The sequence below is a fragment of the Orcinus orca genome, chromosome 10 (genome assembly GCF_937001465.1).
Source record: "Orcinus orca chromosome 10, mOrcOrc1.1, whole genome shotgun sequence".
In the NCBI taxonomy this organism is placed as follows: domain Eukaryota; kingdom Metazoa; phylum Chordata; class Mammalia; order Artiodactyla; family Delphinidae; genus Orcinus; species Orcinus orca.
Window position 1 is genome coordinate 87,020,524 of NC_064568.1, and position 16,083 is coordinate 87,036,606.

Here is a 16,083-nt window from a genome sequence, read left to right on the forward strand (position 1 = left end):
TTTCCTGGCTTGCTAAAGGATAGTACAGACTTAGCATTAGAAATCAGGACTTCTGACCCTATCCCAGGGCTCTTTTCATTATAATAGGAAGGGAAAATGCGTTTCAACTGTGTACCAATCTGGACCATTGACAGTAGTTGCCCGGCCGTACTTTCCCTGATTGTTTAGTGATGTTTGTCATGGGTTCTGGAAGAGGCAGTGGTTGACACTTACTATGAATTATCATCTCTGATCTACACGGAACTGTGACCTCGAACCTATTTTTGACAGTCATATAGTAGATATCTCCAGAATGAAATGTGAGATGTATCATATGTAGGGGGAAATAAAGCTAAGTTGGGTGCATGTGTGTGTGTATGCGTGTGTGTGTGTGTGTGTGTGTGTGTGTGTGTGTGTACGTGTACGGTAAAGAAAGCAAGCTTTTGCCCACGGTGACATATTTTCTTCAATTAAAAACTTCTTAGGACATTATGCTAAGTGGAATAAGTCAGACAGAGAAAGACAAATACTGTATCATATCACTCATATGTGGAATCTAAAAAATACAACAAACTAGTGAAAAAACAAAAAAGAAGCAGACTCACAGATATAGAGAACAAATCAGTGGTTACCAGGGGGGAGGGGGGAGGGGCAAAGATGGGTGGGGGGAAAAGGAGTTACTGACGGGATTATATGAAATCATGTGTGTGAAACTTTTGAAAATTGTAAAGCACTACAGAATTAAAAGAATCTTTCATTCAATTAAAAAAATTAAAATTAAAATATATCTTAAAAAATAAAAACCTCTTAAAGCTCAAAAGCCTAGTAAAATCCATTTGCAAAAAAAAAGTCTCCATTCCAGTGTAAGAAATTTTGGGATTTGTGTGCTTCCCTTTGTTTTTCTCTAATGTCTGAAGCTCTGCTGTTGCCTTATCTGTGATTTATAAAATTAAAATTCTTTACCTTCACTTTTGATTTCCTCTCTACAAAAGCGTACGTGTTGTCTCTGCTTAAAGCCTCAGTTCACAGAACATTCTCAGAAAAAGTAAACCACACACTTCTTCCTTCTGAACCTTTCCAGTTGACTGCTAAGCTGTCATTCTGCTTTTCATGATATTTTTGTACTTAGAGATTTACTGTTCTGAAAGATCTCAAAGGGCTCCATGAAATGGAATTTGCTATTTGATATGATTTCCTATTGAGTTTGGAAAGCATTAGGCCACAGCATATCCTTTATTTTATAAATGGGGAAATGCTAACAGAGAAGGCGAGTGAATGCTGTAAGTCACACAGCAAGCAAGTGTTGTAACCTTCCGTTTTGACTATTATGGTATATTGTTTCTATCTCTATCCTTTTGCCCTTTTCTTGGAAGACCAACGATTCCAGTGGTAGTGTGCATTTCACTTTACCAAAGCTTTGAACTTGTGTCTTCAGAGGAGCTGCACAGGTGGGAAGAAAAGAGCCATGCTCTATCTGCATGGGTCTATGCTCTTTCACAGAAGCTGACTTGAGGCTTCGTTTTTGGAGAATGAATCTTTGGGAAATAGAACACTTTATTCTGAAAATCAGTTTGAAGATTTGCGGCATTTGTTGGCTGCAGGCAGCGGTTGTGTGGATTTTTTTTTTTTCCTGAGATACAACGGATCAGTGCTCTACCTACGGAAAATGACAGCTAGCAAAAGAAAATAATGTCTAGAGCAATGAAAAAAACTTTCAGCTGTCTTTAAGTGATACAATGCTGAAAAATGCAAGGATTTCAATTTCTTTATGAGTGACACCAAGACTTTCAAAGTTATTATTCTGCCTCTTCGTAAGCTTACTAAAGAACTCTGTTTAGAAGTTGCTCGGCCTGTTAAAAAAAAATAAGAGGTTTTCTTTCTTTTTCCTTTTGTCTCTCTCTTTTTTTTAATTTTAATTTTATTTTTTTACAATCAATTAGTGTGATAATGGAGCTGTTATTGGAAACAGTTGACTGCTCTGCTGCTTTCTAGCGAGAATTTTTTCTGTGCATCTCTTTGGCAGTTTTTCTTCAAGATCTCTCTATTGAGGGTATGGATTATTGAGGGCATTTGCTGACAGCCTCAGGAAAAAGAAAGAACAATTCCATTCAAAGCAGTGATTGCTCTTCAAACCTCTTTGCATCCAAGTGACTAAAAGTTCAGTACTTAAAAAATATGTTCTCAGATGACTAACGTCTGGAAAGTCCACAGGAATGATGCTCTGTGTAATGTGGGTGATGCTCATTGTTACTTTCTCTTCTCTTTCAAACGTGATGATTATAATATGGTTATTGGTAAAATCCAATGACAAATTTTACCTGTATCTCATTCATTTTTACAATTCTTTAATCTTTATGATTCTCTTATCAAAATGGTAAGGGTTTAGGGTATTATCCTCATTTACAGCTTGAGAGCTCCAGATATCAAATGAAAAGAATTCTTACCCAAGATCAGCACTCAAGGGACTTTGCAGCATCCTCTACTGTGCTCTAAACATACCAACCACTATCGCCAAATGTCCCTAAGAACAGTAAACAAGGTGAAAAAGAAAGAAAAAATCAATATGAGTTAGGGAGAATTGGTTTTACATAGAATTTTGGAAAGTTTTTCTGTGACTTTTCAGTGGCTCTTTGAAAGTGACTTTTTTTTTCCCCAGTAATAAGGAAAATGTCAATATGACCTGGATATAATGAATATCTTGTTTTTTGAAGGTCATTAGCAGTCACAATCCCACTTCTATGGTAAGGCAAGCGTTCAAAGTCTATGCAGTGTGCATTCATTTACGAGAGCTCACATTTCTCTATTACAGTGTGTCCGATTTCTGAAAGCATGCTATCTGGAGACAGTCTTTCTCTAGCTGATAAGACAGAATTGAAGACCCTGGCACCATTCATTTCAGTGATTAGGGTCAGAAACAAGGTGTAACTAAGAATATGTTTGCACAAAACTTTTGGAATGACCTTTTTCAATGATGGATGAATGGATAGATGGATGGATTAGTTCACCTTAGCAATCTGCTAATTCATTTGAAATATACTATTTTTATTATTAAACCTGACACACAATTATTGGAGAATATAGAAAGAGGAAAAATACAATTTACCCACAAAGCTGTTTTCCAGTGATAATCACCATATCATTTTGTTATATTCTATTTCATTCTTTTTAGTATGCATATTTGTAATATTTAAAAAGAAAATTGTTCATAAAATTTTATATTCTTATTTACTTCCTTAATGATAATGATATTTTCCCTAGGCAATTAAGCATTCTTTGATTGGCTTGTTTTTTTCCACTTCATCATATTTTATTCAAGCATTCCTGTATAGTTGACTATTTGGGTTATTTCCAATTTTAATATTATTAGTGAGACTGAAATAACACTTATCTACTTATATCTTTGTCTTCTCACTGGTCATATTTTCAGTTAGAGAGGGAGCATTCAAGAGAAAGAGGAAATCAACTAGCATGTGCATTTTCATGCGACACTTCCAAATTGCCTTCCAGTGAGATCATGCCAATTTATACTCCCACCAGCAGTGCGTGAGAGTACCTGTCTCCCCATAGCTTCAGTAATTCTGAATTCTATTATGTATTTGAAAAGTCAGTTTTATATGTAAGACATGAGAGTACAGAAGGAGTTTGGGGGATAGGCAACTGATCAAGGAAGTCTTCCCTAGAGAGATGACATTTGAGCTGAATCTTGAAAGGGAAAGGGAAATCTCTGGGCACATAAGGAGTAGGGTGCTGAGGCTGAGAAAACAAATGGCATGTGAAAAAAGGAGGGTCTGGAGAAATCATGGAATTTGGGGGGTATGTATCAGAGTATGTAGATTCTTGGGTAAAGGGAGGGAATGGAAAGGGATGCAATAGAGACCAATACTAGAGAATAAAAGGCCATTTGTTTCATCACAAGGCTTTTTGTCTTGTAGATCAGTCTCTTCTAAGGTTTCCCCCAGATCACCAGGCTTTGGAATTACCCAGGGCTTTGTAAAGGAATTCCTTTTGGCTGTTCTTCACTTTTATGAGGCTGCACAGAGGGAGGCTTTGTGGGAACACAGAGGGACTCTCTAAATGTGCCTGAGGATTATAAGGACATACACTAGTGTCATACTCATTATATACTCAGCATCTATAGGTGTAGAGTAGTATAAGTCTCAGTAAGTATTGATTTAATAAATGCACCAATGAATAGAAGGATCTTAGCAGAGAAATAATATGATACGTATATTTTTTTCAGTTTAGAAGGAGACTGGAGAGTAATATGGAGAATGAATTTGTAAAGGACAAATTTGGTGGTGGGGAGAACAGTTAGGAGACTATTTTATTTGAGAGAGAGAGAGAGAGAGAGAGAGAGAGAGAGAGACTAAAACCTGAATCAAGACAATGGTGGGGGACTTCCCTATTGGTCCAGTGGTTAAGACTTCACCTTCCAATGCAGGGGGTGCCGGTTCTATCCCTGTGTTGGGGAGTAAGATCCCACATACCTCTCGGCAAAGAAAACAAAACATAAAACAGAAGCAGTATTGTAGCAAATTCAATAAAGACTTTAAAAATGGTCCATATCAAAAAAAAATCTTTAAAACAAAAGACAATGGGAACAGGAAATGGAGAGAAAGTGACAGAAGAAAACCTTTAAGGCATTTGTGACCCACTGGATGTATGTTATATGTGTGAGATAGGGTGGTTAGATAGAAGAAATCATTTCTAAATTCTGGCTTAAATGGGTAGGTGAGGTTCCCTAAATTAATAAGGAAATACCACAAGAGTAACAGGTTTAATGGGAAAGATAATGGTATGGTTATACGGATTTGACGTGCTTTGACATCTTCCACTGTAAGATATTCAGGTGAAGAGTTCCACAGGTGTTTTTTTCTATTAAACACTTCTTCTTGTTGTTTGTCCCAGTATTATCATGTGAACTTTACACTCCTCAGAGGTGGATGTAGAATTTATTTTACAAGATGTATATTAGATACTGAAAACATTAATTTATTCTTGTTTTTAATTTATATTACATCATTGTTACAAAAGTATATGATTATTTGGATAATTTATTAACCAAATTTAAATGGATTACAAATGGATAAAAATCACTGTAAAATTAATTTCCTCATAAACAGGTTATTTGTTGACATTTAGGATTGTTTTCTTCTGTTAAATTGGTATAACTATCATAAGGCTTAAGTATATTTAAATTTTTTCTATTTTTATTTTAATAACTTTTTATACTGTAAATATAAGCATTTAAAATGTCTATAGATATAAAATACGGAATTCAAAAACAAATTAATTTTTTAAATTTCAAATAAATTGATGTGAGAATTCAAAATGTTGTGTGGAAACTAGAAAAAAGACAAGCTTTATTGATTCTTTCCTACTGTCTCATATACTATATAGTTAGAAACTATACATTGCTTTCTAGGAAAAACTGTACCATTGTAATGGTTTGCATACACTTTTAAAAATTGTTACAGTAAAATAACTTGGAAAATATTTACATTTAAATCTTATTTTAATAGTACAATGCATTAAAATTTACTATGAACATGACCTTGGATCCAGAAGAATACAGATTTATGTTTATAAGGGTAACAATATATTATATTTTAAAAACAAAAACGAGGGAGAGATAAAGCATTTTAGCTGTATTTTAGACTGAGCTAGTCAAAGGTAAAAATACTGCAAATTCTGAGACTTAATTAGATTAAAAAACTTCAATGGTTTAATAAGAGGTGAGTTGATTTTATTTGCAGTAAGATTTAATTAATCTAGCATATTCTCTTAATTTATTTAGAGCAAAAGCATTTTTACATAATGTAACAATCTCTGCTATGGAGTCTAATGCATTCAGGACAGAGTTAATTAGTAACTATGGTAACTCTTAGGCCTACTAAGTCCAAATGTGGTGGAAATGCTTGACAGACTAGAACTCCATAATGTGCTTTCAGCTTTCATGAAAAATAATAAGCTAATAAGTTTTCTAAAGAAAATGGTGTTCAGGGATTGAAGATATGATGCTGAATTTACTTAGATTGTTGGCTTTTCCCCTCTTCCTAAAATCTCCATATGAGCAAGCAAATGGCCCAGATAAATGTTTCTCACCGAGGTGTTAAAAGGGAGAAAAACAACAGATAATGAAGAACAAAATGATAGAGGTGTTTTGGGACAGTTACACAATAGCATTGTGTTCTGTAGCTTTGAGAAGTCTTTTATCCAAGCATAAGGCATTATCAAATAGGATTATCTCTCTAAATAATAATTAAAAAATAGATTTGCAGATGTTTTTAAAATTTCATTTCACAAAGTTACTAAGAAGAGGAAAGCATCTTTTTAAGGTCTTTTTAATGGACCTGCTGTTCTAGGTAAGACTGCATACCTTTCTCAGGAGAAACAAACAAAACACTATAGAATTGCTCAATTTGGGCATCAGGAAACAGCTCTTTGTTTTTGAGAAGTATTCAAAAGGTTTTCAAATCATAAAGCTTGTTAATTTTTTTCCCCATCAAACCACTGAAATGGCGAGAGCCTGACCTTCTGCCGAAATGCACATTTTCTCTAGGTTGGTACTTTTGTTATTGAACATTTTAATTATTTGGGGAAGGCTTAAATGAATTGAACTCCTGTATCTGAAGCAATATGAGTTTTTTATACTTAGTTCATGAAATTTTTATTCTTTTGAATAGAAACTATTTTGTTTTAGTTATACAAATTTTATTTCTTAATTGAATTTTTTGAGATAATTGTAGATTCACATTCAGTTGTAAGAAATAATACAAAGAAATCTCATGTACCCCTTACCCCGTGATTCCTAATAGAACACATCCAGCAAAACTATATTATAATATCACAACTGGGGTATTGACCTTGATACAATGAAGATGCAGAACATTTCCATCACTGCAAGTATCCCTCATGCTGCCCTTTTATAATAACCACATCTACTTCTTTCCCATCCCTAACCCCTCCTTAACCACTGGCAACCACTAATCTGTCCTCCTTTTATGTAATTCTTTAAATTTCAAAAATGTTATATATGATTCAAATATTAAATATTAACAATACTAAATATGTATTTAAATATTAATAATATTAAATGTTATAAATATTATATATGGTTCAAGAATCATATAGTATGTAATGTTTGGGGATTAACTTTTTTTCACTCAACGTAATTCTCTGGAGATTAATCCAAGTTATTACATGTAATAATAGTTTTTTATTGTTAAATATTATTCCATGGTATAAGTGTACCATAGTTTAACAGTTTATCCATTGAAGGACATCTTTGTTGTTTCCAGTTTTTGGCTATTAAGAATAAGGTTTCTACTTTATTTACAATAGCCAGGACATGAAAGCAACCTAAGTGTCCATCAACAGATGAATGGATAAAGAAGATGTGGCACATATATACAATGGAATATTACTCAGCCATAAAAAGAAACGAAATTGAGTTATTTGGAGTGAGGTGGATGGACCTAGAGTCTGTCATACAGAGTGAAGTAAGTCAGAAAGAGAAAAACAAATACCGTATGCTAACACATATATATGGAATCTAAGAAGAAAAAAAAGTCATGAAGAACCTAGGGGCAAGACGGGAATAAAGACACAGACCTACTAGAGAATGGACTTGAGGATACGGGGAGGGGGAAGGGTAAGCTGTGACAAAGTGAGAGAGTGGCATGGACATATATACACTGCCAAACGTAAAATAGACAGCTAGTGGGAAGGAGCCACATAGCACAGCGAGATCAGCTCAGTGCTTTGTGACCACCTAGAGGAGTGGGATAGGGAGGGTGGGAGGGAGGGAGACGCAAGAGGGAAGAGATACGGGGACATATGTATATGTATAACTGATTCACTTTGTTATAAAGCAGAAACTAACACACCATGGTAAAGCAATTATACTCCAATAAAGATGTTAAAAAAAAAGAATAAAGTTTCTATAAACATTCATGTACAGGTTCTTGTGTGAACATAAGTCTTCATTTCTCTAGGATAAATGCTCAGGAGTATAACTGCTGAATTACCTGTTTAGTTTTGTGAAAAACTGCCAAACTGTTTCCAGAGTGATGTTACTATTTTACATTCCACCAACAATGTATGATATTGCTAGCAATGGATATGTTCTCCATATCCTTGCTAGCATTTGATGTTACTATTTTTTTTTAGCCATTTTGATAGTGGTATTAAATTGTAGTTTTAATTTGCATTCCCTTATGGTTATCTTGAAAATCTTTTCATATGCTTATTTGCCATCTGTATATCTTCTTCAGAGAAATGTCACTTCATGCTTTTTGCCGGTGTTTTAATTGGATTGCATGTTGGGTTTTTTTGTTTTGTTTTTGTTTTTGTCTTTTGCTATTGAGTTCTGAGACTTTCTATACTCTAGATACGAGTTCTTTGTCAAATGTATGGTTTGCAAATACCTTCTTCCAATCCATAACTTGTCTTTTCATTCTCTTAACAGAGTCTTTCACAGAGAAAAAAATTTATTTTAATAAACTTCAATTTATCAATTTTTCCTCTTATGGATTATGTCTTTGCTGTCAAGAGTCTAAGAACTCTTTACTTAGCCCTAGATCCCAAGGATTTTTATCCTGCATTTTTTTTCTAAAAATTTTAGGGCTTTACACCTTCTATTTAAGTTTGTTATCCATTTAGAATTAATTTTTGCATGAGGTGTAAGACTTAGTTTGAGGTCCAATTTTTTCTGTTGTTTGTTTATGGATATCTAATTGCTACAGCATCACTTGTTTTCTCAAGGGAAGTTTTCTTTCCTCCCTTGAATTGATTTTGTGTCTTTATCAAAAATAAGTTGTACACAAAAGTATTCATGTGGATGTACTTTTGGGTTCTCTGTTCTGTCCCACTGATCTAAGTATCTATCCCTCTGACAGTACACTTAGTGTTTCAGTCACTATAGCTATTATATAATAAACCTTTAAGTTGGGTAGACTGATTTCTCCCATTTTATTCTCCTTTTTCAGAATTATTTTAGCGGTTCTAGCTTCTCTTCCTTTCCATACAACTTTTAAATAATTTTCTCAATATCTACAAAAATCTTATTGTTATTTTGATAGAAAGTACATTAAATCTGTATGTCAATTTGGGGAGAATTGACATCTTTTCTATGTTGGGTCTTCTAATGCATGAATGTGGTATGTCTTTCTGTTTATTTAGACCTTAATTTCTTTCAACAATGTTGTTTAATTTTTAACATAAAAGTCTTGTACATGTTTTGTTAGATTTACTCCTATTTAATTTTTAAAATAATTGTAAATAGTATTGTATTTTTAATTTCTGTGTCCATATATTCACTGCTAGTATATGGAAATACATATATTTTTGTATGTGTGTCTTATATATCTTGTAATCTTGCTGAACTTACTGATTCTAAAAGAATTTTTTTGTAGACTCTTTGGGATTTTTCTATCTAGGCAATTATGTCATCTGCAGATAGGGTTAGTTTTACTTTTTCCTTTCCAATTTCTATTCTTCTTATTTCCTTTTCTTGCCCTCTTGCATTGGTTAGAGCTTCCAGCAGTGTTGAATAAGAATGTTGAGAGTGGACAACCTTGCCTTATTCCCATTTTGGGGGAGGGGGAAGGCATTCAGCCGTTCTTTATTAAGAATATTGTTGCCATTAGGTTTTTAAAAAATGATCTTTAATTAGTTGAGGAAATTTCTCTCTATTTCAGTTTTTTTGAGAGTTCTTATCACGAATGCATGCTGAATTTTATCAGATACTATTTCCTGTATTGATTGATCATATACATTTTTTTCTTTATCCATTTAATATGCTGGGTTAAATTGATTGATTTTCAAATATTAAACCAACTTTGCGTCCCTGGAATAAACCTCACTTTGCATGGTGATTGGTAATTTGTGTCTTCTCTCTCTCTCTTTTTTTTTCCTTCTCAATCTTACTAAAGGTTTGTTAATTTTATTCATCATTTTTTTCCCACTTGGGTCCTAAGTTCTGTAGCCAGTCTACCTTCTCTCTAACTTTCAGAGTTTCTTACATTTGTTTTATATATAATGCCCTGAGTTTGTGCTTGTGCCTAGCAGGAGGAATATAAAAAGTATTTCTACTATATCTTCTCAGAGTGGAATAGCAAATTTGATTTTATAATACATTTCTGAGTCCTACAAGTTGTGTGGGATTCTGGTTTTCTGTTTGCCATTGAAGCCAGGGTGAACACTCAGTTTTCGTGGTTCAATAAAGGGAAGCCATAGGAAAAAAACGTTTGCTCTCAATCCTTGTGTCATTTCTGCAACCGTTGTGAGGCTCTGAGTTTCAAATCAGATCCTTTGTGGAATTGGGCAGTGAGAACTACCTAAAATCATGGTGTGACTTTAGGAAGACATGTGGCCTCTCTCTGTCTCTCTCCTATCTGTCTATCGATCTATCTAATTATATGGTATAATTTCCATAGAATGTTAAAGGGACTCTGAAAGGCTTAACAGAAAATGTGTATGTATAATACCCATAATTCTACTGAGTTATATCAGTAGAATTTTAGTGGTCAACTTGTAAAGTTGCCTAAGTTCTTAATAAACAGGTACATTAGGGAATATTTAAATAGTGAAGCAAATAATTGAGAGGAGAAAGAATAGAGTGAAAATTGTGAGGAAGATTCAGAAGAGGTAAGACGATTAAGAGGAGCCTTGATTAAAAATGACAAACAAATAACGGAAGGCTCAAAGGGAAGGCAGGTGAGAGGAGCAGGAGGCACGTACGTAAGGCAGGCGGGGATGTGGGTGGTGACGGGTAGTGAAGAGAGAGGGACACCAACTTGCGGAGAGGGAAGTGTTTAATGAGTAAAGAAGAGACATGCTAGTGGGACAGAAATGAAGATTATGTCAGGGTTTCTAAAAAAGAGTGACAGAAATGACATTAATTTGGCAAAAACACAGGATATCTTAGGAAATTGAGAGAAGAGCTATTAGACGAGTGAACAAGAGCAACAGCAAAACACCCCAAAGTATTGTGGAGTGGAGTCATCAAAAGTGAAGAAAACATTTGGGATTTTAAATAGGGGAAGATAGCAGTTTCAAAGTAACTTAAAAAGCATGTGGCTTAGGATATTAGAAATTAGGATAAGAGAAACTACATAAAGGACAAAAACAAGTTCTATTCCATTGAGTAACTCTTTGAGTTTATTTATACATATGCTTGTAAGATACTATAGGAGATGCAAGAATGTCATAGCTTCCTGTGCAAGAAACTTTATAATGAGATAAGGACATAATAATTATAAAAAAGCAGAATATGAAAGTACCATAAAAGGAATAATGGGAGAGAGAACTCAAGGAAGACAGAAATCCAACCCTGTTGGAAGGAATTCATGATGGAGGAGATATTTGGGGAGAAGTCTTAAAATGAGAGTAGACTGTGAATAGGAGGAAATGGGGGAGACACTCCAGGCATGGGGTAAGTCTGTGAAAAGGCACAGAGGCAAGGGGTATGGGGATGTTTAGAAAGTGATAATTAGTCAACTAGAGACAAGTTATATACTTGAGGGCTAGGCTAAGAAAGATGTAGACCAAGGAGGATCTTAGTAGATGTCTTTTTCCTGTTTTTTTTTTCTTTAGATGGATTCCCAGATGACTCAAATTTTGAGAAACATTGACTGGACAGCAGCCAAACAAAAGAGTGAGACACAACTGAGAGTCTGTATGATACAATAGTGATCAATGATTAGAAAGCAAATGTAGCTTGATACATGACTATGATAGGCAAAATGTGAATCATGTCAAAAAATTTTTAAAAGAGAAAAATGACAACACACAGACAAATATGTTAAGTAAAATGAGCAAAAAATGAATAAGACCATGACAGGAAGTATAGAAGTACCAAAAATTTGCATAACAACTGAATTTTTAAGAGATGACGTTTATTCAATTTAAAGCTTACTTGGCATCAATAAATTTCTCATACAAAACAAATGAGAAGAATCACTTTTCTTATATCTTAGAGAACAAGCCCAGAGTTGAGCATATTTATTGAAAACATAAAAATGAATGTCTCCAAAAACAGGGAAACAAGCCATATAAGTGAATTCATTTTTTTTAGAAGGAAGCAGAGACTGTACAATGTTTCAGTTGTTTAAATATTAAAGGTGTTTTCTCACCACTCATGTGTCAAGAGTGCCTGAATTTTCACTTGGCCTCTATCTACCAGCCATTTCCACTCTCCTTTCTGGCATATTCTTGGCTGGCTTCTAATTGGCAGATATACCTTCCAACTTTCCTACTGCCTTGAAAGTTTTCTCTTGGAATCAAGTGCTGAAGCTGCAGTTTCCTAGGGACACAGCCAAGCCAGTTCCCTGTTGATGAAAGCTTATACCTCCCATTATAGCTCATGGGGACTCCAGGAGGTACTTTAAAATAGAATAGGTTCCCAAAGGAGTGTTTGTTTCTCGCTGCTTTATCCCTTGAATGTCCTATTTAAGAGTAAAGTAAGAAACACTTAAAAAACTTTTTTTTTCTCTCGAATCTCTTAAAGATCCATGCCTTTCATTTATACTTTGATAGTCTCTAAGTGAGAGCATTGCAGAAATCTTGGAGAAAAACAGATTGCTGTCTGATTAGCAAGAAATATGGCTTTGAATTTCTTTTAACATCTTAACTCTCAAATTGGTAAGTATTTATGCAGCTTCTGTCTCTGGAGAGCAACACAAAACATCAATCCTCAGCATCCCTGTAACATTTGCAGTGCGCAAGTGGTGTCAGAGCGTTAGCGGCTGGAAATCTGTTACTATGGTTACCACCTATAAAAAGGTCACCTTCAGGAAATTCTTTCTGTGTGCAAGATAATACAGGGATAATGAAACTTCCTTTGGAGGGGATAAAGAACAGAGTTTGTTATGCGGGCCTATAATTACCTACTTGGTTTTGGAAATCTGTATATTATAATCAGTGCTCTGTATTTCAGTCAGATGAACGTCAATCATATTATCTAAGGTAGGACTCCATAATAATACCAGCAATAATGTTCTGATGGGGAAGTAAGCTGTGACGTCGGAGGGACTGTAGTTTGTTTCTTCAATGCTCAGTTGATTTTCTCCACTGCAAATTGCTTGATTGGGTTAAGTCAACTAATAAGCATCCAAAGAAAGGAACTCTTTCTCGAGGATTAGGCTTCTTGTAACTACTAAAAAGAGTGTTTGGCTGCATGTGCAGTGTGTTCTCAATCAGATGTGACAAGTCTCTGAAGTAGTAGTGAAACTTTAACTTCTAAAATCTGGGAACCCTTTACATTTTCAACTTCTGATGAATCTGCATAGTCTCTGTCTGTCATTAGAGATTTAATCTCGTATTTCCCACTGAGAGCTTTATTATCACCTTTTAACTTCTTCCTAGTATTTCCATCTGGTTTGCTTTTGGCCATGATAAAGTTTGGTATCTATGAGTTCATGAACTGAAGGAAGAAGCTTAACTCCCCTGTGCATGGACACAGAACCTCTCCGTTGAGTGATGGCCTTTGTGCATCTGCCTGGGCTGCTCTCTGTAGTCTGTCTCTATGAAATACATCCTCTGCAAAAGCTGCTTTTACTTAGCACCTCCACATGGCATCATGGGAAGAGGCCTGAGAGGCATGAACAGGTGAAGGCATCTCTGGGGGAATGAGTGATGAACATGTGCCTTTTCTTTTTGCAACTACAGTTGAATAAGCATAAAAGTCACTTTTGGAGAGTAACTTTTCCCTGTGTCATTTTTTAAAAATCTTAGGTTGTCAAATATGTGAAAGATTCCATATTCATAGGTGAATTACTTTTGTTGAGTTTTAAGATAATTCTGTTCTTGCCCAGAAAGCAATACAGACCTTGACAATTCTTTAAAATCAGAGACTGGTGTCTGAATGTAAAACTACACTCTTATCATTGGGCAGTGTTTCATTTAGTTGCGTAAACCTCTGAAATACATGAAGTATACATATTATTTTACTGTTTTCTGACTCCAGAATTTCAAGAAGGGCCTTTCTTCCCAGCATAAGTTCAAAGATTTCTATTTTTTAAAAATTTCTCATTTCCATACCTCCAGAGATTCCACCAAAGAATATCCTTGTAACCTGAAGACAGGATAAGTCCTAGGGGACTAGATGTAATATATGGGGAGAAACACATTTGCAAAGGCCTGCCACCAGCTGTCTTTTTGCTCATGAGCTTGGATAACAGTGGGATGATAGGGTAAGAGGAAAGGATCTCAAAGGAATGACTTAAAACCACATATCCTTAGAAGTTGAATCTAATGTTTGGGCCAGCCATTTCTTCCTTAAATCTTTACACAACAGCTTGGTAATATAGTTAAAGGAACTGGTATTGCTGCATACTCAATGCTTGTCTGGAAAGTTTTTGCAGTTCCTAATACAAACATCACTGCTTTACTTTCTTCTCCTCTTTCCTCATCATCACAGAATTTTATTCTAATTCAGTAGACTTTTATTAATTTAGACGTCACTAATTAGTAATTTCAACCATTTAGAACCACTGGGAACATAATTGAGAATCGATAAATGAGTTTAAAATATGTATGGAAACAATGGATATCATAAACCCCAGGCATTAAAGCAAACCCTCAAATTCTTGCTTAGACTCTGTTCTCCATTTATGCTTTCTGAAAACCCAGATGGCTTAGTCATTTTCGATCAGAAGCAGACAATTTAGACACATGAAATGATAGATGTTAGAAACAAATATGAAAAGAGTAACGGCTAGTTAAGAACTGGTATCTGAATGGTGAGGGAATCAAAGAGAGGTTACAAAAAACATCAGTCACCAACAGAAGCAATTTGAGATCATTTAGTACAGGGACAAATGACTCGAAACAATGCAACACCTCTTGAGGACATTACTTTTTTTTTTTTTTTTTTGCGGTACGCGGGCCTCTCACTGTTGTGGCCTCTCCCGTTGCGGAGCACAGGCTCTGGACGCGCAGGCTTAGCAGCCATGGCTCACGGGCCCAGCCGCTCCGCGGCATGTGGGATCTTCCCAGACCGGGGCACGAACCCGCATCCCCTGCATCGGCAGGTGGACTCTCAACCACTGCGCCACCAGGGAAGCCCGAGGACATTACTTTTTAATGCACAGAATAATAACAGGTGGATCATGATGATTTCATAATGATAATTTTGAATTAAGAAAATAACAATTTTATTTCTTCTGTGTAAAACATGTTACTTATGTTTACTAGGTTCTACTTAAGAATTTAAACAATGAAATATATATATGTAATTTATTTTTTAAATTCCGTTAAAATATCACACACAGAGATAAATCTTATTTATTTGAAGACATTTTCTCATTTGAATTATTTATGCATTTGTCCTGGGTACCTAAGTTTCCCACCCAAAAAATTAGAATCAGTGAAGAAGTAATTCTTTAAGAAGTGTGGCACTATCAGCTCTCCCTTACCCTGAAGTCCCTAAATAATAAAATTTACCATATTTTATAAGATTTCAGGTTCATTTTAACCAAGACCCCTATGCTAGTGTTCGGGAAACAATCGTTTGGGTAAAATAGGACAAACACTTAGATTCTGTTCCTCTTCTTACGTTTGCCTTGTAGTCGCTCTTACCTGTCCATGGCACTGTCCTTGCCTCACAAAACTAGTAGAAATAAGTGAAGGCTGTCTCTGTCGTAGCAGGTTGAGTATGTGGGTGTGGCTACACACATGGTCCTGAGAACAATGGCAGACACTGTCAGCAGCAACTTGATGGAACAATCACCTCCAGCCACAAAACACACAGCCCAGCCTCTGCTCCCCTAGGTTTCTGAGTTCTACATGGCCGACTTTGGAAACTTCCTGTGCTTTGGAAAGTTCCCCAGCCTCACCACAGCTATTAGATTTGCACCTGACTCTTTTTTTTCTTTTTCTTTTGCTGTACGCGGGCCTCTCACTGTTGTGGCCTCTCCCGTTGCGGAGCACACGCTCCGGACGCGCAGGCTCAGCGGCCATGGCTCACGGGCCCAGCCGCTCCGCGGCATGTGGGATCTTCCCGGACTGGGGCACGAACCTGTGTCCCTTGCATCGGCAGGTGGACTCTCAACCACTGCGCCACCAGGGAAGCCCTGCACCTGACTCTTTACAGCTGCTGCC

At 35.7% G+C, this 16,083-nt stretch overlaps 1 long non-coding RNA gene across 1 annotated transcript in view; it reads right to left on the reverse strand.

Annotated features, from left to right (window-relative positions):
* Positions 1–15,049, reverse strand: part of LOC125965682 (uncharacterized) — a 667,016-nt gene extending 651,967 nt beyond the window's left edge. Inside the window, exon 1 of the long non-coding RNA XR_007479909.1 lies at positions 14,994–15,049. This is a non-coding gene — a long non-coding RNA (uncharacterized LOC125965682). The remainder of the gene's footprint in view (positions 1–14,993) is intronic.
* Positions 15,050–16,083: the final 1,034 nt, after the last annotated feature.